The sequence below is a fragment of the Microtus pennsylvanicus genome, chromosome 1 (assembly GCF_037038515.1).
Source record: "Microtus pennsylvanicus isolate mMicPen1 chromosome 1, mMicPen1.hap1, whole genome shotgun sequence".
In the NCBI taxonomy this organism is placed as follows: Eukaryota; Metazoa; Chordata; class Mammalia; order Rodentia; family Cricetidae; genus Microtus; species Microtus pennsylvanicus.
In genome coordinates, this window is record NC_134579.1 from 81,382,127 (window position 1) to 81,403,825 (window position 21,699).

Below are 21,699 nucleotides of genomic sequence, written 5' to 3' on the forward strand. Positions count from 1 at the left end.
CATACGAATTTAAGGAAAAAAACTGAATATCAGGAGTGAAAAGGTGATGATGTTTATCCTAGTGAGTTCTTAGAGAACTTACAGGCACTGTGAAAAAGCCACTGAAGCAGTTCCAACCACAGTAGTCCAGACCCAAGTCCCTAGTCTAAGTCAGCTCAGAGTTCCTGAGTCTGTCATTCTTTTAACTTGGGGCTTAGCTAAGAGTTGAAAAAAGTCCTCAAGGTTTGATGTGAAAGGCCTTACAATTCCTCATGTGCCTGAATGCTTGGTCTCTAGTATGGAGTGCTGATTAGTTTGGGAAGTCATAAATCAATAAAGCACTAGAGCGACAAGAGGTATTAGGTGACTGGATGCAACAAGGGCCTGCCAAAGCCATGGAACCAGCTGCTTCAGCCGCATCTTCCCCAGGTCAACTTCCCCATCTCCTGCATCTGCCATGCCTCCGCTGTACTCAGAAGGCATGAGACAAGGAAGTCCTTATGCCCCTTAAGTTGCTTTCTGTTAAGAAAATGTGCACTGCCATGGTATAAATGATGCAGTCCCTGTTATTAGGCAGAGAAACTACCTTGGGTTACTCCTTGCTGTTACTGGTCCAACCTCGGCAGTTACATAACTTGTCCTTTGTGAGAAATGATAGAATTTGTTCCTAAAGGACATTCAGTGGCCTGGGCTTCATCCTGAAGCTGCAGAGAAAGTCATGTTGGATAGAGAGCATTTGTATCTAGCATTGGTCCTGATACACTTGGGATTTCCCAGTCTCACGGACCTTGATATTGGGAGATTTCTTCTCTGTTGCCATGAGTTTCATGTTCTGTGCAATCTTTGAAGTCACGGAGTTACTTCTGGTGTCTGAGACATTGATTTCTGCTTGTGCCCATTTGACTTTTTTCTAAATTTGGTCCCTTTTCTATAATTTTGTTTGGCCATGGGGTACTATAATTTCTTTGGGGACTTGTTTTATTTCAAACCTTAAGTATGAAAAGTAGAAAATATGCCTCAAGACATGTATCCATACATATAGTGAGCAAGGATCATTTTCATCTGCTGTGTTATATCGCAAAAGCCCCTGGCATGTGCTTACTGCACTCCCCTTTTAAGATCCACAAACACACCCACGGCTCTACTTAGCCTCGGAACATCTCTGGAACTTGCACAGTACATCCGAAGCTGTGTCCATGTGTATTTCAGAAAACAAGATTTCATTCGTTGTGGATGAACTTGGACTCTTCCCGCTAAACTTGTCTGTTAACTGATGATCAGTTTTTGTGTGGACTAACCCCTTGTAATCCTTGCTGAACATATTGAGAACATGAGGTATCTCTAATGTGTTATTGAATAGTGTTGAATAGGGAAACTCATTTCAGATGATGGGCAACAAGGACATTATATTATACATTTTGACTGTGTGTTTTAGAGTGTGCATGTAAGTGTGTCTGTGTCGGGGTTTGTGTTTGTGTGTGAGTATGTAAACCCACAAATGTACACGAATTTGTATGTGTGTGTGTTTGTGTGTGTGTGTGTGTGTGTGTGTGTGCATTCATTGTTTTGGCATCAGGGTACTTCTGCCATCTTAGAATGTTCTGAACAATCTTTTTTGTCTCGGGTGAAGCAGCTTTTGAGGATCATGATCTCCATTGTATTAAAAGACAGCAGTTATGTTTCTTTATGCAATCTTTGGGCCTGGGCTGTCCTTATACTAAGAGACTTATTCTCTTTCAATCTTGTACTCATATGGATCTTAGCACATTTCATGAGCTCCTGAATACATCAACATACCCAGGTGCAGCAGTGAGAGGCAGCTGCTGTTCCATTATTGGTTACTTCTAGTATATCTTTTTGTGGGGGCTTTGTGAATTTAGCAATCTCTTTAAGAATTGTCAACACAAAATTTTCTCACAGCTCCTAGAGTTCCTATGTACCTTATCATCTCTTTCTAATAATGCGTGTCTTCCTTTGGGGGTTCATGTCAAGGGTTGTCTGATTTGTTCATCCTTTCAAAGGACCAGCTCTTTGTTTCAACTGCCAAGTTATCTCTAGCTCTGTTCTTTTTCACACTTTCTCATAACAGTTTTGAGGTTGGAATGTTGTGCTTTGTTTGTTTGTGTTTTGCATCTTTGACCACTAAGATGCATCATAGTGAGACTTTTGATATCTTGATGTACAAACTGATAGTTATAACTTTGTCTCCTAGTGCTGATTTTGCTTTTTTTTTATTTCTAGCATCTTGTTGCAGAGCCATTCCCCACCAGAAAAGATGGAGGACATAGCAGATAAAGTATTTTCTGTCAATTTCACTGATGACAGTTTGCAAGCATCCCGAAAATCAGCTTCGGAGTACTCCCTTTCAAGTCTTGTAAACGCAACCTGCTCACTCACTCACATAATTGCCGAAGAGAATTTCGACACAATTGTGCCAAATAGATTTTATGAGACCTTAGCCAAAAACGACTTATTGTTTCAGAAACATCATATCTACAGGTGGAAAAGCAAATATCATCCACAGGTCTGCTACTCCAGGAGGCTTTCCCATCGTCTCACCCTCCCTCGATTTCCCCTGAGGCGAAGATGGAGTGAGCTGGCCCTGCCAACTTTCCTGACAGAACCCGAGGTAAAGATAGGCCAGGAGATAAATGAAAAAACTAGCAAGGGCTTCTCTAAGTCCAGCTCCCCTGATTTATACATCAGATCTTAACTCACCTGCGAATTCTGCCCCTCAGGGTGCTGATATGAAGGCATTAGAGACACCCGAGACAGCAGAAAATGCTGCAAACTTAACATCTGAGGGGACTTCTGAGAAGGCTAAGGTGAAGGCCAACAGAAACCTTTTTCAAAGGTTTTTCTGCTGCCTCTGCATGCCAAGGACCAAAGATCCAACATCCAGGTGAGTAACAACAAAGAAGGAAAATTCAGTTTTAAGGAAATGGAGTGGGTGAGGCCAGTTAATCACATATGATTTGAGCTGATTTTTTTGAAGGCACTTTGCCATGGGCAGGCTTCAGCCATTTACAGGACCCAATCATTAAGGTGTCTGGAACCCCAAAAGGAGCTTTCACACTGAATCCTATTCATGAAGAGTCCAGCATAGTTGTGACAGAAGCAGTCAGCAGAGGTTGCTGGCAGGGCTTGCGGATGCAGGGAAACTGGAGGAAAAAAAAGACTTTCAAAGGGATAACAGTTTAGGAAGTGAAGAAGAAGTCTGTGGAGAACTCTGGTTCCTCAGATCAGCTTTTTGCTAAGTCTTTCTATGTCAATGTCACTAAAACAGTCCTTTGTTTCTCTCTTTTCAAGGGCTGATGATGCGGCCCTGACCCGGGGTTCCTAAACCCCGGATCTGTGTTCGGCCTGGTTGGGGCATAACAGCTTCTGGAGCAAGCCAGGCCAGAACATGAAAGGAGGTGTGCCCCAAACCTCTACCTGATAGACAGCTCCAGCCACCAGGGCATGAGCTCTGTACCCCTCCTCTTGTATTGGGTGCAAGGGTGAACTTCATTTGTCCACAGAAGAAGTAGCTGGACAAAGAATCCTGTCACATCATCCTGGGCGACGACAAGGCATCCATCTCGCTCCGAGTCCACATGAGAAAAGTTAAGTGTCCCAGATGACTCTGAGTCCCCATCTCCTTCTCCCCTCACTTCCATCAACAGAATCAATGAGCACATGTAAAGAAGTGCTTTCACGCTTTCCTCTTAGGTGGTAAGGAGGCACAGGAAGAGGAGGGGGAAGGAGGAGTGGGGCAAGTGGGACATGTCAAGGGATAAAACAGTGGGAGAGGGTAGAAGAAAGGGCTTGCGTGTGGATGGAGAGGAGGTGATTTATCCAGAGGAAATTCCATTACGAGAGCAGAAAAGTAAGGGATGAATGTGTGGGTGGTGACAGGGTCCACAACCAAGAAGGAGAGGAGCAAAATTCCCCTGAAGAGGAGGTTAGGAGCAAATGGTGCATGGGTACCCCGAGAAGACGACCCTATCTTCCTCATGGGTTCCTGCTTGCTCCAAGCTGCAGCAGGAGAGTGCTGCCTGAGGAATCTGCTCTCGTCCTAAGGTGCTCAGACAGGGTGTGGCTGCAGAGAAGAGAAGCCACATGTTTTCAGGAGCCTCTTCCTCTTTCTGCTTGACCGAGGCTTGGATTGATCTGGTAACATCTGCTTATGTTCAAGCCTTCATCTTTCATGCCCCAAGGTGCTGTTGTCCCATCCAATGATTATTCAGACAGATGTCCCCATGGGGAATTCCTTGACTTTGAGTAAACAGCAAGATAGGTGTTTGTACTGGAAATGGGTAAGCAGTGCTTAAAAGGACTGGGAAACATCACTGCCCAGAAAAAGTCAACAAACTTGGAACATCTTTGAGCCCAGGGCCATCATCAGGCTTTAGTTTAGAAGGAAACCTGATTGCCAAGGAGCTGCAGATGACGGCCAATGGTATTGTGTGCAGCCTTGTTGAGTGAGCTGCCTGCAGTCTTCTGTCCACCATACATATAGGGAGCATCTTCCTGGGTCACCAGGGGCAAGCCAGCTGACATGCTTTTCAGGGGTCTAATCTTGAGATCAGTCAGGTGTAGTGAATTTGTGTCCAATGTGCATCTCCTTGTGGTAGATGATGAGTTTCTGTATCGTGGCCTTGATCTACACCAACCATCCCAACTGAGCGCTCTCCTCTGCAGAGGCTGATGGTCCTGTCCTGGTCAATAGGAGTATGGTTCTTTGTGACAGCTTATCAATTGTCCGGAATACACTTCATTGGCTACATCATGTAGATGAAATCTGGACCGAGTCCTATATGGTGCCTTGCTCACCCTAGTCATAATGATAGTCAGTATTAGTATGTCAGTCATCATTTTATTCTAATAATTCCTGCCATTATATGTTACTTGATGTTTTTATTATATCCTTGAACATTCTTTGTTTTATTGTTGTGATTATATTGTGCCAAGTATGATTTGTTCAATGATCTAGTCTATTTGGAGTTCTGTATGCTTCTTTTACCTTAATAGGAAGCTCAATCTTTAGGTTAGGGTAGTTTTCTTCTATGATTTTATTGGAAACAGTTCCTGTTTCTTTGACCTTGCTTTCTTCTCCTTCTATTCCCCTTAATCATGGATTTGGCCTTTACATAATATCCCAATTTTTCTGGTGCTTTGTGCTTGAAATTTTATTAGATCTAACATTGTTATTGACTGGGAAATCCATTTTCTTCTATCTTGTCTTCAATATCTGAAATTTTTGCTTCCATCTCTTATATTCTGTCAGTAAATCTTACATCTAGGATTCTTGCTTCAGTCTGTTTCCAGTTCTCCCTTGGTTCCACTTGTCTTCATTGATTCTTTTTTTCATGTGTAGCCTTGACCTGTCTTCTTCATTCAAATCCATTGTTTGTGTTCCAAAGATTTCCATTAACACATTCATTCATGTCCTCCTAAGGTCCTTGACCATTTTCATAATAGCTATTTTGAAGTCCTTGTTCTGTGTGTCAGCTGTTTGCCTTGCTCAGGAACTACTGAAGTCCTACTGATGAACTCTAGTGGAGACACACTGTTGGGGCTGTTTTGATTCTGTCCTCATGCTGACATCCAGACATCTGGGCTTAGAAGGATTTCACTTCCAGTAGTTGATATCTGGTCTTGCCTGTGTGTTGGGTAGGTTTTTCCTTCCTTAGTTTGTGTTGCTCTCTCGGAATTTTTGGAGGGGTGCAGTGGCTGTGGTAGCTTATAGAGAGTGCTCTAAGTCTCTCCCAGGTATGGCCACTGGTGGTTTCAGGTGGGCAGTGTTTCTAGTACTGGGAGATTGCAGGAAAGAGTAGGATGAGCTAGACTGGCAAGTGTCTCAGCAGATACACAAGGAGGGAGAAAAGTTTGGTCAGCCATCTGGAGCTCTAAAGTCCCCAGGGAGTGAAAGAGGGTGAAATCAAGTCCCTATCCAGCACGTGGTCTGGTACAGGGTTAGGGATGAGACCGAGTGTTTGAAAATGGAGGACAGAAGGAGAGGGAAGATTGCCTATTTGCTTCCATGGTCAGCATGGCCGGAAGGGCTGCAGTGACAGACTGTCTCCAGTGAAGGTGACCAAGACAAAGGATGGGATGAAGAGAAGGCTGAGAGTGAGGGTTTCTTTACTCTCCCAGGAATGGGGACAGAAAAAAGGAAAGTCCAGAACAGGTGGCCTGCTCTAAGGCTGAGAATAAGACTGGGAACTGGGGTTGGAGGATGGGAAGGAGATTGAAGTTCACCTACCTGATTTCCTGCTCAGCACAGCAAGTGTGTCCAGGGACATAGTGTCTCTGCTGTTGCTGGCTGAGACAAAGTGGTGGGAATTGGGTGCAGTGATGTAGGAGAAGAATGATGGATTTGAAATTTGTACATCGACTAGTGAAACATACAGACAGTGAAATGAGTGCAGGAATCTCATAAATGAGTGTCTGATCATGTATGGGGCAGACTATTGTATAGGCAAAAGGTGGAGACTGTAGTGCAGTAAATTCATTTGATAGTTACAGGAATATGTTCCCTTAATAATGAATGCTGTGAGGAACCAAAAATATATGTCTTCATAGTAAATCACACACCAATGCAATAATCTGATGGTATTCTCTGTGGGAGAGTTAAGAATGTATTATTTCCTTTATTTTTGTAAGAGTGTTAAAGATTTCTTCTGGATGTGGCAATCTTTTCGGAAGATCAAAGATTATGATCTAGTAGAATCCAGCTGGATTCTGAGGGCTGTGTGCTGTGGTGACTGATGATCCTGTCAGAGCTCACCCTGTGCTCACTGAGGAGACTCAGCAGTGCTGTCCTCCTGTCCTGTCAGAGCCCAGGGTGAAAGGAGTCAGCCAGAGCTAGTGATTACTGCTAGGACTCCCCAAAACTGAAAGCCTACCTAGCTACTCCTCAGGCTACCATGGAAGCCGAGCTTTAGCAGCAGGGCTCACAAGGGTCTTGGCAGCCTCAGTGGAAACATACACAAAGGAAGAGCCACTTCTCTGCAGGGGTGGGAAAGGAGGCCTGGGACGACCTAGACTCTCCGAGATCATCTTTGGTCTTGAACTGCTTCTTTCTCACTACAGGGCAGGGACAGGCCTAGGAGCTCTGCTGTCACCCCGGCAGTATCTGCGTCTTAAGCACAGATCACTACTACACTTTACCCAGCATCTCATCTACCATCTGTGCGTCTCTATTACTGCAAGGATCCTTTCCCAGTCCAAGCCGCCCTCTGCTTCTAGGCTAACATTGCCTGCACCTTGATCATGGAAATCAGTTCCATTGTTCCTAGGGTACAATGAGGCAAAAAAGTCAGATATCTATTCCTCATATCTCCTTGGATACCCTTATGAGTCAATAAGAACCAATCCTGTAAGAAATATTAAATGATCATTTTTTTCTTGTCAAATACTATAAAACAAATGCTGTTTTTCCTTCAACCCTGAACACTCCTGAGCCTTTTAGACTTTCTTCCTCCATTCCCAATGTCCCATTCTAAATGACCACTTCTCTTCAAGTGTTAGACATGTTCTTCCAGACAGATGGAACCAATTTCCTTTCCTTTTTTAAAAAAGAAAATGGAATATCTATACATCCAGTGACCTCCTCTTCTCTCTGCCTTCTTCACTGTTCATAATTCTTTTCCAAACTAGCTAACTGTGCATACACTGTGAAGCTGGACCTCAGTTCATCCGAACAACCACTTTCTTTCCTTTGGTCATGGATAATAGTGTTAACAGGGATAAAAACTACAGCTTACTCTCCAGGTATGCTTGCTCTGCCACTTCCGTGAGCATCTACTCTCCTGATTAGAAGTTGCATTGTTAAGATGCTTTAGTGGGAGTGGTGGTCTCTTTCTTTGTGTTCTCAAGACCACTTCCAACAGACTCCAGCTCTTTCTATGAATCTAAATATGCATGAGGTAATATAGGCACCGTGCATATCTTTGAGTTGTGGCCTGATAGTGGATCTGGATATTACATTCAAGTCTGGCACAGGTGAGTTTCTCAAGATGACAGAGACAGGAGAAGCAGTGCAGGATACTCAACCTCCTGGGCCTAGATCCCTCTCCACATCTGCAACAGTATTTGTCTACACTGCTGCCTTTGTACACAGCTTCTGCTTACAGTATCTTTTATTCGTTCACATTCAATGATTCTAAATGATCATAAAATGCAAATAAAACTGTAGTAGGAGCTGCGGGCTGTGTTCCTGCCACCCTGCTCCCAGCCGCCTGGCTAGCTTATACCCCGAAATAACAACACACAAATTGTATTCTTTTAAACACTGCTTGGCCCATTTCTATTAATGTGTCTAGCACCCCAAGGTGCACTTACCGGGAAGATTCTAGCCTTCGTCCATCCTGGATCAGAGCTTCATCGCATCTGCCCGGGAGAGAGGAGCAAGGCTTCTGTCTGAGGCATCTTACCTCACTTCCTCCTCCTCCCAGCATTCTGTTCTGTTTACTCCACCCACCTATGTTTTAACCTATGAGAGCCAAGCAGTTTCTTTATTTTTTAACCAATGACCTTCCTCCATCATTTTTTCTTTTTTTGTTTAAACAAAAAAAAGGAAGGCTTTAACTTTGACATAGCAAAATTACATATAACAAAACAGTTATTAAGTAAAAATTATAGTTACAATATTTATATCTATTTTATCTTTTATTATAACTCAGAAAAACTATAACTATAATTAACCAGTTTTTAACTCCATTAAAGACTCTAGAAGGATATAATATTATCTAAGCAAACAAGAAGTCCAAACTCTAGAAATGACAGACATCTCGCTGCCTGTACAGTCACCCAAAGTTTTTTTGTACAGTTGGGGCATCCATCTTTAGCCTTTAGGCACATAGTATCCAGTAGACATTTTTATGAAGTGGGAAATTTTAAAGACAGTTTAGTCATTTTTGTTGTGTCCTGTAGAATGTCTCACAGACTCTTTTATGAGTCAGGAACCCCGAAAGACCATCTCATCTTTAGGCAAGTTTAGTAGTCCTCTCTCTGTGGGTTTTTCGTGTCTAGTTTATGTAACAGTCCAGGCAAGAGCAGTTTTTTGTCCAAATGACTAGCTCCATAAGGGTCTTTTTTGATGTTTATCTTTTTTTTAAGTAGCTGGTGTTATATCATATCTCCCTTTAAATGTAAAAGAACATTTATAAACAATATTTGGGAATATGGACCCAGTTTTTTTTAAACTGTTTTTTGTTGAATGGGGGTGCTGTTATTTAGGTCTTTTATGCTGTAACTTGTGTGTCAGGTTTATCTCAGTTAGCAGTTGAGTGAAGCAATTTTTTGAGGGTATTTACAGCAACCTTTTAGGAGGGCTTGTTCTATAATACCATATTGGGATAGAAGTAATTTATAGAGTTTCATCTTCTGTGAAAACAAAAGAAGACTCTTTCCAAAGTATCATATTCTTAGACCCAAATTTTGAAGTCATATCCTCATAATATTTGTTTTGGTTTCATTTGGAAGCCCATATAATGAAATATCTCTCTGTATTTAGTTCCTTTGTAGTTAAAAATTTTAAAGAAAACACAATGTACATAATCTAGACTCTTTGTGAATTTTTTATTCTTATGTGGCTTATTTTTATTTTATCATTTTATTTTGTTTTTTCAAGACTTTATCCTTTTTTAAGCCTATGTACATTTATCCAACATTGTGATTTATAAAGGTCTTTTATGTTTGAAATTTGTTTTATTGTGAATTTGTAATTTTTTTACTATTTAGGAGCATTTTGTTTTGTGCCTTTAAATCATTAAGTGCTTAAGAATCTAAGCTGTGACATTTTTAGGTCAAAAACAGGTACTGTAGGCTTGCCCCGCCCAATCCAACATGGCGGAGCCATTTGTGACTGAATCAGTTGTGCCTCTGAGCTGCAGGGCGAAGGGCTGTTTTCGATGTTGGCTTTACTTTTTTTTAATTTTAAAATGGAGGATGTACCATTTTTTACTAGCTTTGGGGCCGCCAGGTAGGAGCTGCATTTAGCACTTTAACTTTGAGACTGAGTGTGTGGCACAGAAGCTCTTTTTATCCAAGTTACAGCCAAATCTGACACGCAGAGTACTGCGCAGTCTGAAAACATGTTTCTGTATGGCGGCAGGAATTTGTCATGCTCTTCTGCCTGCCTAAGCCTGATTTTGCCATCTGCCCAGGTGCAGGCAGGGAACACTGATCCATTGACACGGTCTCAGAACACTCTCCTTTCGATCCCAAACGGGAGCATAAAATCCAGTCCCATAAAAGCCATTGAAATGTTTTAAAGCCAGAGTTTACGTTGGTAGCACAGCCCCAGGAAGCCACGCTTTAAAATGATGCAGCTTTTTTTTGTTGCTGTTGTTGAATCAGGAAATCTCTCTATGGCATGCCACCAATAAAGAGTAAAACTCTGTGTAAAACTCTGTTTTGTTTTTTTGTTTTTTTGTTTGTTTGTTTAAAACTAAGCTCTCTCAGGTTTTTAAGTGGATTAGCCCATCACATCTGGACGCCATAAAACAGACATCAAGGTTATGAATGGTTTACTAATCCAAGTACCTCCCATTGAACCTATTGCTTAAAGGGAATCCCATGGAGTTGGCATTGTTCTCTTAAATATAGAAATATCAGCCCATGCTTGGTGCATTTTACTAACAGAAAATGATTCTGGAAAGCTCTATGCCTGAATACACTCCTGTTTCCACATTATCATGTCTCATGTAGTTAATATATAACTAACCCCTAAGCGGGCCCTCGAACCTGCTTCATTTCCTAAGTCACGGTCTACGACCCATCTTGTACCCTGCACCATCTCATCTTTTTGCAACTCCTGCTTACTGCATCACTGCTGCAGCTTCAAGGTCTGTCCCATTTCAGCCTTTCCCTGGCTCTCAGCTGTTGGACTGTATCAGCCTTGGGCAAATGCATTCTTCAAGGCCCCTTCTGCACAAGTTCAGCCCATAACATCTATCAGAGTAGGGTGTCTAATGTCAGAAGAAACAACAGGCAGCATTTTGGTAAAGTATCTCTTGAACACATTAACACGTTTGCCTGAAAGCCACACATGACATCTTGGCATATTGCCTGGTTCTGCACTCTGTCTGCCAGCTGCAGACGCTGTGTTGGTATTTGATCTGCATTCTAGGCCATGCTGTGTCATCTCCTGTGATGTTTATCAAGGGCTGCTTCACTGCGTGAACCCCCTTTCACACACAGCATTTTGAACAAGTGCCTCCTCCTTTAAAATAAAGACAGATCTAATCATCCTTGATCCATTAAAGGCAACAGATTGTTCATATTGTCAGACTCATTGTCTCTGTTCAGGGTTTGTCATCCTCAGCTCCTGGGTGGGTCCCAAGCTCTCCTGTGTTGACTGCCCGTGTGCTGTCCCTGTCCACATTCATCAGGAAATGCATCAGCTATGGCTCCACTAGGACACATCGCCATGCTCCCTGTAGTTTTCCTTTCATGCGTCTGAAATGTAAGTCTGAAACCCACAGCAGCACTGATACAGTGAACAACTGTGGAAGTGATGGCTGCTCTGGGACTTACAGGAGTGTGCTGAGTCTCTCTGGAGTTTCTGCAGGACAGGTGCCCATGTGCGGTAACCCTAACGTACATGGGGGCCATGGCTGACTGAGTCCTCCAATTTGTGAAGAATCAGCAGCTGCTCGCTCTCCTGTGGATCTGAAAGAGGTCTTCGCACACAGGCCTGAGTGTTTTACCATCTACTTTATATTCCATGGGAGAAAGTAATTCACTTCACCTGGCTTGCTCTTTCAGGAGCCCACACTGAACCAACCACTAGGAGGAGTTAGTGAGAACTCATTTGCTTGACTAGCACCTCTTCTTCTATGGGGTCCAGATGATGAGATAATGAGACAGCCCAGACAGAAGACCCTGGTCTGAGAAGAAGGTGTGTTGTGCCTGCCATGGCTTGGACTCCCCTCATCTTCATTTTTCCATCTCAGTGTACAGGTACGGACAGGCCCAAGAGTCCTGGGGAGAACTTCTAAATTTAGTCAGTCCCTTCTGGTTCAGATCCCCAAAATGCTGTACCTCAACTCTGCTGTTCACTGTGATTTCTGCTTTCGCAGGTTCCTTTTCTCGGACTATATTGACAGAAACACCCTCCTCCTCTGTGCCCTGAGGAGTGACATCGGCATTGGCGATAACAGCATTTACTGGTACCAGCAGATGCAGGGGAGCCCTCCCAGGGTTTTCCTGTACTACTGCAAAGACTCAAAGAAGTCACTGGGGCCTAGAATCCCCATAACATTCTCTGGATCCAGAGAAGCCTCAAAAAAAATTTGCAAATTTGCACATCTCTGAACTATAGATGGAGGATGAAACTCAGCACTGCTGTGTTACCTGGGAAAGTAGTGTTTCCCACAGTGATACAAGCAGATGGGGAAGTAGCCATCAATAGTAGCTTCTGCTAAAAAACAAATCAGTTCTGGTAGAGTACATGTAGCAGACACAGGGAAGGGAGCAAGGAGGCTCCGCCAACATCGCCTGCCATAGCACCAGTTCTGAACATTGCAGAGGCCCATGGTATTGGTTTTGATCACCCAGAAAGATGCCCCCACCACATAGAGGGCAAATTGAGTGTAAACATCCAGAAGGGTGACTACCACAAGGCACACAAGATGTACTGAATGCTCTTCTTCAGATACATGTCTAGAAACAAACATTCAGAATCCTGAGATCTCAGGTACTCAAGAGTATTTCTCTTCTTCGGTCATGGCCAGCAGAGCAGTCCAGGCTGACCTGACCCTGCCGATCCTTGAATCCCTGGGGAAGGTAATGGTGTAAATAGCTGATGAACTGTTAGAGAACTGTAGAGCCAACTACAGTGTTCAGTTTGACGGATCTAAATTCGCAAGAGCAAGTAGTGTTGGTGGCCAGAACTGAAGTGGTCCAGTGGAAGATCTGGGAAACTGGGCCATCCCAGCTTCCACCAGCCCCTCATGCTGTGGGTCTGCAATACTACTGTAAGTCTCAGTATTACTTCCTGCCCCCCACTGAGGGCAAGGGCTGTACCAACATGACGGACAGGTACTCCACTACACAAGGCTTCTAAAGCAGGTGGGTGAGTTCGTGGTCCAGGCTGTGTACAACTGTTTCTCTGTTTGAAAAACAAGAAAGGTACCCAGGTGGTCTTTACAAGGTGCGCACAGAAGGTCCCGTCCATCAAGAGGACCTTCTTTCAATCCTTGCTCAACTTCATCTGGTTTCTGCTGCTGGCTGTGGACAAGCTGACTGTGTTCACAGTGAGCACCACCTGCTTCTCTACATGGGGACCCCATGTACAAAGTGTACCTGGACAGGGGAGCTGCCATAACAGACCTCCTCCAGAGAGGGCAACCTGGGAACAAGCTGAGCAGCCTCGTGGACTCCTCAGAGCAGGAGGATGGGGACAAGTGCTAGGATGGCAGAAGCCTCATCAGCCTGCACGGAAGCTGCCTGGCCAGCATGGAGATGCCCATGACCAGCACCACTGGGACGGATTCAGTGCCAGGATGGCATGAGGCCCCTTACACAGTAGGTTCCTGTTCCGGGGCTGGAGGGGCCTCCTGTGCAGAGTCTGTCCCTATTTATTATGGAGGTCAAGGGCTGTGTGGTGAGGACCAGGAACAAAGCCCAGCTTCTGCTGCCCACCGATGTTCCTCATATCTCCCACAATAAAGCACAAGTCTTGTTACAGCACCCTGTGCCGTCCTTGTCTCTGGTTCCTTGTGGAGGGCTCTAGTGGGACAGGCAGCCTGGTATCAGTAACCTGTATCCCTTCTTGTGTGTCCACTGTTGCCATGGCACGCCAGAGGAGTGGTACTCACTACTGGGGGCCATGCAGGATCCTGAATCCTGCAGATGAGAGCGCTTTTTTGTTTGATTTCTGTTTGGACACAGAGTTGTTTTCTAATCATGATGAGCTTCTCAGGGACAGAATATGTTCTCCTAGGAGGTAGAGATCAGTCATTCAAGCTACAGCCCTGCTGCTCCCCATGAGCTCCACGCTGCTGCTCTGCAGATGTTTTAAAGGGTGTAGTAGGTTTTCATATCTTCATGTTGTAGTATTTTTTTCTGGGTGAGTGATTTTTAGGACTTAATTATTTTAAGAGTCCAGGAGTGAGCAACCAACTCTATTACCACAGATAACGCCCATGCTACCAGTCAGATTATAAAGGGAGACTCCATATTTTTCACAAATAAAATAAATAAAATTTCTGGATTACAACACTCTAAGCTGCTAGGGAAGGAAGCAGATGTGCCCTATTCTCTATAAACTGGGATTTAAGGACGGCTTATGTCGTCAGTTGATTAGTTCTCAATTTTTTTCTAAAGGTTTGTTTACGTTTTGGATCTATTGGTTTAATTTCTCTGACCCAGATATATCTAGAATTTTACCCCTTTTATTAGGGTTTCCTGGCTCATAGATTTCAGAACTGTCTAGCCTTGTGATTTTTTATTTTGTTCTTGTTTCCGTTTATTAGTCTAGGAATATACAAAAGCGTGACATGGCACAACAATCTCATGGAAAGAAAACAGAATACACAGGAGGGGGCAGCTCTCTTCCCTGGCCCAATGCCTCAGGAAGGCACACATGTGAGGCGTGGGTACGGGGCCTCCTGTCCTGGACCCAGTGTGCTACACTGAAAGCCAGGCCCTTTTTTAAACAGAAGAGAGACCCTTCCTCACACTAAACTTGGGGTGTGGCTCAGGAGAGCTCAGGCGGCTGAAATAACATGCTCCAAGCCACTGCTGAGCTGTGCTGAATCTACGGTGCCAGCCTTCAGAGTAAAACCAGCCAACAGCAGCGAGATAACCCAAGACAGTACCTGTGGGACATCCTTGTCCCTAGCACAGTATATAGGCCAGCATAGGCTCAGATTGGAGAAAAGGGGTAGGGTGAAGAGCAGAGAGGAGACTCCAGATGCTATCTGCCACCTTCCCCAAAGGGGGCCAACTCTGTTCCCTGCATCCTCCTCTTGGCAAGAAGAACCAGACCTTCAGTCACATGTAGGGTGGTGGGAATAAAGATGTTTGCTAAACACGGCCTCTGCCTCTTGAGAATCCCTGGAGAAAAGAGGATTATCTAAGTGGCCAAGTCATAAGGATTGTCCTTCCCCAGTTCAGCAGGGCCAGCTGTCTGTTGTTTGAAGAACCCTAGAGGGGGTGGATAAGAAACCATCAAGGCCCAGAAATGTCAGCCACCACCTTGTGCAGGACATACTAGATGTGAGAACTTAAAATACTGACTCGCCCCTTCTTACAAAAGATCTAACATGGCAATGGTTTAACAAATTATAATTTCTTTTAAATAACCCAAGACACCCATGATGCTTCCAAATTTACAGAGCAAGATGCACTTGAGAACTTGGTAGAAAAGGATTCGCAGTCGCTCCTTCCAGCAGCTGGACCCCACGGGCTGGGTCAGTTCACCTCCAGCACCTCCGTCTCCGGAAGGCAGAATTTGGTCTTGTGATTGTCAAAGAGCTTCACCAGGGCCTCCATGTACATGGCGTGGTACATGTCGATGTCCTTCTGGGTCGGGAACTCCAGCTTGGGGACGGTGATGGGCTCACCCACAACAGTGGTGATAGGCTTGGAGTAGGGCACCAGCCCCCAGGTGTCAGAGGAGAAGAGGCCTAGGCCGTGGAAGATGCACAGGGAGAAACCAATATACTTCTGGAACTTCTTCTGGACCCAGCGGCCCCAGGAGCCTTCCTCAAAGATCACCTGCTTGTACACCTCATTCTCTCCAAAGGAATAGGTGGGAACCAGATCAGCTCCATGGCGCAGGGCCAGCTTTACAAAGCCCTTGCAGTTCCGCAGAGTGACTGCGTTCTTGCCAGGCATGGAACTCAGGGACGCGGCTGCACCTCCCACCACGATGATGATAGCATTGCCACTCCCGTTCTTTGAAAGCAAGTAGTCTATGGTGTCTCTGTTGACAGGGCAGATGCCTCCAGACATCAAGTACTCCTGAAGGACAGGCATCCGGAAGTTGCCAGCCAACTTGGCCAAGTAGGGCCTTATGCCGGGAAACTTCTTGCTAACTTCGGTCGCCTCCGTGCTGAAGTTGCAGAAGGCACCCTGGCCCATGATGCCATGGGGATGGTACCCAAAGATATAGTTCCTGGTGGTCAGCAGGTTGTGCGTCTTCACCAGCTGGATGGGAAAGTAGTCTCGGAAATAGCACCACACGGCCCAGTTCCGCACCCACTGCGGTCTCCTGCCACCTTTCTTGGGCGTGTTCCAGTCAAAGGCCAGCCAGGTGAAATAGAGCACAGCTAACGGCCAGCAGTCGGTGCAGAAGGTGCACATGAGAATAACACTGCAAGCCACTCCTAGCACCAGGAAGGACAGGACCCACTATAGGACTGAGATGACCTGGAGCTGCTTTTCCACCTTGGACCTGTTGAGCCAGGAGACAGAAAAGATGTCTTGGAGGGCCGAGAGGATGCTGGAGCCAGTGCCCCATCGCCCAGACCCCTCGCGTGACAGGGCAGATCCTCCATTCTTGTTCTCTCTACGGGCAGCTTCGGCCCAAGGCTCACCCCGCAGGACTCCGGAGTAGGCGGCAATGAGGGTCTTCATGCTGAAGTTGGTGCACGTCACGGCCGTGCAGAAAGCCGCCTCACTCCGCGCCCCTGGCCCATGCCCTGGCCGCCGGGGCCAGAGCTCGGGGAGCCGGGAGGAAGCGCCCAGGCCCTGGCGGCGACCGCAGGAGAGCCAAGGCAGGCAGCTACTGCCACCCCAGTTAAGCCTAGAATCCAGCGAAGCGCGGCTACGGCCTAGCCTTGTGATTTTTTAAAAAATTATTTCTTGAGATTATACTTACATCACTTTCCCTTACCCTTAATTCATCCTCCCATGTACTCTGCCTGGTTCTCTTTCAAACCATGGCCTCTTTTCTCAATCCTACACACATTCATTTATGTACATATATATTTCTACGTACATAAACACAACCTGCTCAGACTATATAACAAACTATATAATCTTTCTTGTATGCATATTTTTAGGTTTGACCACTGGTTTTGGGTCGCCAATAATAAGTGTGTGCTCCTCATGAGGAAGACTATTTCTCCTACCCTCATCATTCTTTGGTTGAGGTGTTTTCATTTAGGGTTGAGTTTTTGGGTTTTTGCTACCCATACATGTTGTTGAGACATTATGGGAAATGCTTCTGTTATTACTTGGAGGCACAGTCTCACAGCAAACTCCCTGATTCTCTGTACTCCCTGACTCTCTGTCCCTTACAATCTTTCCACCTCCTCTTACTCAACTTTCACTGGGGTGTGGGAATGTGGACTAATAACCCTGTGGTTTGATTGATTGTGGTTTTGTGTAGTGGTCTCCATCTGTTGCAAAGGGAAGTTCATTGATGAAGGATGATGACTATACTTATCAGTGAGTATAAATTCATGTTTATAGTTGTTACAGATTATTCTGGTTTAGCGGCTGTACAGTTTCCTATAATAACCATAATTTCTCTAGGATTGAGTAGTTAGGTAGTTTACCCCTACAAGGGTATGGTATTCCTTTTGATGTATGGGTCTTAAAATCAATTGGAGAACTTGTGGTTAGCACTAAGGTATGTTTGTCAATAGTGAGTTTGTAGGGTTATCATACCCTGCTGGTTATTGTTGTGGGTTCATAGGTATCAAGCTGGGTTAAGATTGTGTAGGTTGTCTCCTTCCTGTGAAGCTTGCATGACCATGGAAGTTAGACTGCAGAAAGGGAATGTTCAAGTCAGTTCAGTTAACAGGTCTCAGGGATCTTTTTCTGAACAGTTTGGTGTCTTCATCAATAGGGAATTACACTCTGGGCGGGAACAAAGGGCAACATCACTAGGCTGTATGTTTTAAGAGTCTCTTGAGAGCTCTGACCAACAACTCAAATACAGCTTCTCATATCTGGCACTGGTGCCTTAGTTAGGTGGCCTTTGGTTCTCAGGGGAGGACTGCCTTTGCATATGATAAAATCTCACTAACACTATCTCTATACATACTGACTAACATGTATATTTGTGTGTGCGTGTTTAGATAAATAGTTAATCGTATGATTCTTTGTGGATTTTTAAAACATTCTTATGGTTGATTAACCAACCTTCCTCTTCTCCTCTTCTCCCCTTCTCTAAGAACCCCATGTTTCACATTTCTGCTACCAGATATCTAGTATTCTATTTTCCTTTGCCCTCCTCTCTGTATTTATCTCCCTCTCCCTCTCTAATCAGCAACCCTTTCTGTATCTCCTTTATGGTCACTCTTACCCTGACATTATCCTCTCTTTGGCTCCCCAACAACCTTCTTGTGAAGGAGACATCCACCCTATCCTGGTAATTAGCTCTATTTTATTTAATAGAACATGTACTCACATGTGAAAGTTTGGACCTAGGAGCCTCCAATAAGAGAAAACATGTAATATATTGTTTCTGTGTCTGGGTTACCACACTCAGTAGGATCTTTTCTAGTTCCATCCATTTACCTGCAAAGTGTGTGATGTCAGTTTTCTTTATAGCTGAGTAGTATTCCATAGAGCACATGGATCACATTTTCATATCCATTTGTCAGTTGTAGGACCCTTGGTAGTTGTCATTTTCTAGCTATTATGAATAGGGCAGCAATGAGCATGCCTGAGAAAACATCTGTAGAGCATATGATAAGTTCTTTGGGCACATGCCATGGACTGGTATAGCTGGGTCATCTGGTAGATATTTTTTTTATTTTTTGAGGGATCTCCTCAGTGATTTCCAAGTGACCAAACCCATTTAGAACTCCAACAGCAGTGGATGTGTATTTAGTTCTTGGCACTACCATCTTTGTTCTCTATCTTAGTTGGGCCCATTAAGCACTACATACAGCATTTGACCACTTTTCAAAAGTCCCAAAGTCTTCCACATCAAAAAAGTAAAAGAACAACCAACCAACCAACCAACCAGACCAAACCAAACCAAGATTACCAGCTTAGGTCTGTCAGCAGCTATTAATACCCCACTCTCTGGTACCAACTTCAGTATTGGTTATTTTTCTATTGCTGTGATAAGACCAAGGTAACTCATAGAAGAAAGAATTGGTGGCAGCTGAGGTGACTGAGGAAAACCTTGGTGGCTAGGCCTGGGCCTGCTCCCTCAGCATTTCAGGACCTGAGGGGGCCACATGGGCCTGAAGGTGATGATGGGAGCCGAGGCATGGAGGAGCAGAGAGAGGCCGGCTCCAAATCACTGAATAGAAACTCTTAGGGGTTGGAGCTGTTGGAAAAGCCAAGCCTGCCCTGGTGATACAGCTAATTCAGAAACAATTTGTAGAGAGCAGGCCTGAGGCAGCAAACTCCACAAGAGCAGGTATAGGGGAGCAACCACTGGATGAGTGGAGCAGGGCCAGAGACCTCTGCAAGTCTGGGCATAAATCTGGGACCTTCAAGGGAGTATACCTGAGCCAGGACCCCTGCTGATCCAAACGTGAGACTGCGACCTCCAAGGAACTAGGCCTGAGCCAGGACCTCTTTGAGTCTTTCCATGAGTCTTGGTCTGGGACCTTCAAGGGAGGAGGCAGAAACCTGAGACCTCTGCAGGTCCAGGCATAAGTCTGGGACCTCTGAGGGAGTGGGCCTGATCCAGGATCTCTGCAGATCTGGGCATTGGTCTGGGGCCTTCAAGGTAGTAGGCCTGAACCAGGTCCTGTGTAGGTTCAAGTGCACACAGGTCTGGGACCTCTATGGGAATAGATCAGAGCCAGAGACCTTTGCAGGACCAACCCCAAGCCAGGGACTTCTGCAGGAGCAGACCCAGACCAAGGACACTTAACAGAAACAGGTCTGAGCCAACAACCTAGGCCAGAGCAGTCCTGAGTGAGTGAACCCCACAGGGGCAGGACTGAGACACTGACCTGTACTGGAGTGAACCTGGAAAGGCTGAACTCCACAGGAGCAGGACTAAGCCAGAGACCTTGACCAGAGCAGGCCTGGGACAGCAAAGAACTCCACAAGAGCAAACTCCACAGGAGCAGTGCAAACCCCGGGAGTGCTTAGCAACCTCCAGGAACACAGAGTGACCAATGAGTAACTGGAACCATAGCACTGACTGCACCATGAGGAACAACCATCTGAGCCTTGGATCCACTGGAACCTGGAAGATTAATCACCAGAGTAACAGACAGCCCCAACAACACCAATTAGAGGAAAAGATGAGTAGACAAGGTAAGAACACAGGCAACACAACAAAGAACAACACGACACCAGTAAAATCTAGTGACCCTACAACAAGACTTGAACAACCAAGTATCAATGAAGCAGAAGAAAATGACCTAAAAAAATAACTTCAGGAGAATATATCAGATGCTTAAAGAGGAAATGAGAAATTCCCTCAAAGAAATGGAGGAAAAGACAAACAAAAAATTGGAAAGCATCAACAAATCCCTTAAAGAAAACCAAGAAAAACATCTGAAAGGAGCTATTCAAGACTTGAAAACTGAAATAGAGATAATAAAATGAAAGAAAAAATGAAAAAATAGACTTCAAACTAAAATAAATAACTTATAGAAGCAGAAATCGTGAGAAAATGATCCAGAACTGCAAATGCAAGCATAAACAGCAGAATACAAGAGATGGAAGAATCTCAAGTGCTGAAGATACAATAGAGAAAACAGAATCATCAGTCAAAGAAAACACTAAATCTAACAAAAGCTTAGCCCAATATATCCAGGAAATGTGGGACACCATGAAAAGACCAAACCTAGGAACAATAGGTATAGATGGGAAAGTTCAACTCAAAAAGCACATAAAATATATTCAACAAAATCATGCAAGAAAACTTTTCCAACCTAAAGAAAGGCATGCCTATAAAGATACAAGAAATTTACAGAAAACCAAATAGACTGGACCAAAAATCCTTTACCACATAGTAGTCAAAACACAAAGCATACAGAATGAAGAATATTAAGAGCTACAAAGGAAAAGGCCAAGTATCATATAAAGGCAAACCCATCAGAATAATAACTAACTCTGAAAACCAGAAGGTCCTGGACAGATATTATGCAGACACTAAGAGACCACAGATGCCAGTAAGACTACTATACCTAGGGAAACTTTCAATCACCATAGATGGAGAAAACGATATTCCATAACATAACCAGGTTTAAACAATATGCATCCACACATCAAGTCCTACGGAAAGCACATGAAGGAAAACTCCAACCCAAGGAAGTTGGCTGCACCCATAAAAACACAGGCAATAGATAATCCCACTCCAGCAAATCCCAAAGAAGGGGAACACATACTACCACCAAAATAAAAGGAGTTAACAATCACTGGTCATTAATATCTCTTAATATCAGTGGACTCGATTCACTTATAAAAAGACACAGGCTAACGGAATGGGTACGAAAACAGGAGTTGACCTGTGGCATACAAGAAACACACTTCAACTTCAAATACAGATATTACCTCAGAATAAAGGGTTAGGAAAAGATTTTCTAGTCAAATGGACCTAGGAAACAAGTGGACGTACATATCTTAATATCTAACAAAATAGACTTCAAACTAAAATTTATCAAAATAGATAGAAAAAGATATTTCATATTCATCACAGGAAAACTCCATCAAGGTGAAGTCACAATTATGAACATATTTGCCCCACATACAAGGGCAGCCACATTTGTACAAGAAACATTACTAAAGCTTAAATCTCACATCAAACCCCACATACTAATAGTGGGAGATTTCAACACCCACTCTCAACAA

The 21,699-nt window shown here is 44.3% G+C and overlaps 2 pseudogenes; one reads left to right on the top strand and one right to left on the bottom strand.

Annotated features, from left to right (window-relative positions):
- Positions 1-12,629: 12,629 nt before the first annotated feature.
- Positions 12,630-13,484, top strand: LOC142846389 (Golgi to ER traffic protein 4 homolog pseudogene; annotated as a pseudogene).
- Positions 13,485-15,324: 1,840 nt separating this feature from the next.
- Positions 15,325-16,634, bottom strand: LOC142839977 (diacylglycerol O-acyltransferase 2 pseudogene; annotated as a pseudogene).
- Between the last annotated feature and the right edge of the window lie 5,065 nt (positions 16,635-21,699).